This window comes from Arachis duranensis, chromosome 3 (assembly GCF_000817695.3).
Source record: "Arachis duranensis cultivar V14167 chromosome 3, aradu.V14167.gnm2.J7QH, whole genome shotgun sequence".
In the NCBI taxonomy this organism is placed as follows: Eukaryota; Viridiplantae; Streptophyta; class Magnoliopsida; order Fabales; family Fabaceae; genus Arachis; species Arachis duranensis.
In genome coordinates this window covers 59389362-59392697 of record NC_029774.3, presented here as the reverse complement: position 1 = coordinate 59392697, position 3336 = coordinate 59389362, and the positions used below count along the sequence as shown (strand labels likewise).

The window sequence follows — 3336 nt, the reverse complement described above, 5'->3', positions numbered from 1 at the left end:
GTCACTAACGTTGGAAGATGGCATTCTCTACTACATTAAGAGTCACGTTAACTTAGTTAATGTTAGCTCTAACGTGGAGAGTAGGGGTATTTGGAGCGTTAGTGACAAAGGTAAGTGTCACTAACGCTCTCGAAGGTGAAGCATACCCACGTTAAGAGCCACGTTAGTTACACTAACGTGAACTCTAACGTAGGGACAAAAGGCACATAGCAACGTTATTGGGAAAGGTGAGTCCCAATAACGCTTGCGAAAGGGGTATAAGCCAATGTTACTGGGAAAAGTGAGTCCCAATAACATTACCAAAGATTTAGAAGGCAACGTTAGTGGTCACGTTAGTGCCACTAACGTTGGAGTTAATGTGAAGTATTTGAGGGTGGAACGTTAGGGGAAAATGTGATTGCCACTAACGTTCTCGAACCCACAATGTCACTTAACGTTAATCTCACTAACGCCCATGCCTAATTCATACTTCTCTGCAAGCTAAGCCCACTAAAGATTATAACTGCTTCAATTCAAGATATAAGGCCCACATCCAAGACTTGAAGAACTCACTAGAAAATCAAGAGGAGTAGTATATATAGGAGTAGTTTTGAACTATAGAGAAGCTTGGCACTTTGGAGAACTACCTCTATATATTTACTTTTCTGCACTTTTAGCATGGATTCTTCTTTTCTGCCATTTTTTGATTTCTAGAGCTATGAACAACTAAACCCCTTTTCATTGGGTTAGGGAGCTCAGTTGTAATTTGATGGATCAATTATAGTTTTCATTCTTCTTCTTCTTTCTTTTTTCTTGATCTTACTAGAAAGCATTCGATCTTCATCTAATTGGATTGTTATCTTGGGAAAGAAACTCTCCATAATTGGATCTCCTCTAAGCCTTGGAGAAGGGATGAGGAGATCATGCTAAAAATGCTTTCTCATGTTGGACCAAATTGGGGTTTGGGCGGATATAGTGATTTGTAATCCTCCCATTTCTGATCTTACCCATTCTCTTTACTTTCTGTCATTTATTTTCATGCTCATTGCCTCAAATCCCCATTTAAGATTCTGCACTTTATTTTTTGTTATTTACTTTCCTGCCATTTAATTTTCTGTAATTCTCAACTACATCCTATTTAGCTCAACTAGCATAATCTTCCAATTAAAATTGCTTGACCAATCAATCCTTGTGGGATTCGACCTCACTCTATTGTGAGTTTTTACTTGATGACAATTCGGTATACTTGCCGAAGGGAAATTTGTTGAGAGACAAGTTTTCATGCATCAAGTTTATGGCGCCGTTGCCGGGGATTGATTTTGAATCAACAATGATTAAGTTGGAAGATCACTAGATTGAGCATTTTTCTTTTTCTTTATTTGTTATTTGATTTGGTCGATTACCTTCAGTTTGTTTAGTTTATTCCTCATCCCCTTCACCCTCTTTGTTTTGCTTTCTTTTTTTTGTTAATTACAATTCTGCTCACTAACCCACTAACTGTTTGATAATTTGCATCACTCACACTAACAATTACTCTAACAAGGATAGTCTCTTTATTTTATCTCTTGCTGTGTGTTTTGTTAGTTGTATGATAGGGAGAAGAGAGGAAGCTTCAACTTCCTTTGATTCAGAACCTGAAAGGACCCTCTAGAGACTAAGGAGGGAAGCAAGAGAGAAAGGAATTGTTGGTACTGAGGAAGAGGAAGAGTACTTTGAACCCAACATGGAAGAAAATTTGGAAAACAATTATGAAGGAGAAACTCACAACCATGCTAGAGAAGGCCCTGCAAACCGTGCTGGGCACGAAAGGAGATTTCTAGGCTCCTACATCAATCTAAATTCAGGAAACTGTGGAAGTAGCATTCAGAAGCCCACCATACATGCCAACAACTTTGAACTAAAACCCCAGCTCATCACCCCTGTTCAGAATAATTCTTCATTTGGAGGAAGTGCTCAAGAAGACCCCAATCAATACCTAACCACCTTCCTGAGAATTTGTGACACTGTGAAGTCTAATGGAGTCCACCCGGATGTCTATAGGCTGCTCTTGTTCCCTTTTTCACTCAGGGACAAGGCATCCAAATGGCTTGAATCCTTCCCAAAGGAGAGCTTAACAAATTGGGAAGATGTGGTGAACAAATTTTTGGCAAGATTCTACCCTCCTAAAAAAATCAACAGGCTGAGAGCTGAGGTGCAGACTTTCAGGCAGCAAGATGGTGAGACTCTCTATGAAGCATGGGAGAGATTCAAGGACTTAACAAGAAGATGCCCACCAGATATGTTCAATGAATGGGTTCAACTTCACATTTTCTATGAAGGTCTTTCCTATGAGTCAAAGAAGGCCGTAGATCATTCATCAGGAGGCTCTTTAAACAAGAAGAAAACCATTGAAGAAGCCATAGATGTCATTGAAACAGTTGCTGAGAATGACTACTTCTATGCCTCCGAAAGAAGTAACACTAGAGGAGTAATGGAGCTGAACCACATGGATGCATTGCTAGTTCAAAATAAGATAATCACCAAACAGCTAGCAGATCTTACTAAGAAGGTGGAGGAAAACCAAGTTGCAGTAGCCATCACTTCATCAGCAGCTCAAGAAGGAGTGAATATAGGAGAAGAAAGTGACTGGGAGCAAGCCAACTATATTGGAAACTCACCTAGACAAATCCATGATCCATACTCCAAAACTTACAACTTTGGATGGAGAAATCACCCCAACTTTGGGTGGGGAAATCAACAAGACCAAGGTCAAGATCAGAGACGCCACAACCTCAATTCCAACAACAATGCAACTCACCAACACACCTCACAAAGATCCTATCAACACCCACCTAACCAACCTTCTCAACCACCTAATCTCAACCCACCATCACTAACAGACGATAGGCTCTCAAAAATTGAGGCTCTACTTGAAGATCTATGCAAGGAAATTCAAGATAGTAAAGCTTTCTGGGAAGAAGTGCAATCCAACATGCAGAATCAAGATACTGCCATCAAGAAACTGGAAACATAGATTGAATTCTTATTCAAGCAAGCCCCTGGACACAACAATTGTAGCAATATTAACTCAGTGCCAAGGGAGGAATGTCAAGCCATCACCCTCAGAATTGGGAAGGAATTGAAGGAGACCCACAAGAAACCACCAGAGAAGAAATTGGATGAAGAAAACAAGGGACATAAGGAAGCTTGAACCTCTACCCCTAAGTCACATCAAGAAGGAGAAGCGCTCAAACCATGCCTCTCAAAAGCTCCATACCCCCAGCAGCTGCAATTAAAGAAGAGGGGAGAGGATAACCAATTCTCAAGATTCTTGGAAATCTTCAAGAAACTACAAATAAACATACCCTTTGCTGAATC

The 3336-nt window shown here is 40.2% G+C and overlaps 1 non-coding gene across 1 annotated transcript; it reads right to left on the bottom strand.

The window, feature by feature from the left end:
* Positions 1–2155: 2155 nt before the first annotated feature.
* On the bottom strand, positions 2156–2262 carry LOC127745994 (small nucleolar RNA R71). The gene has a single exon (XR_008007615.1). It is a non-coding gene; the product is annotated as a small nucleolar RNA R71 (small nucleolar RNA).
* Positions 2263–3336: the final 1074 nt, after the last annotated feature.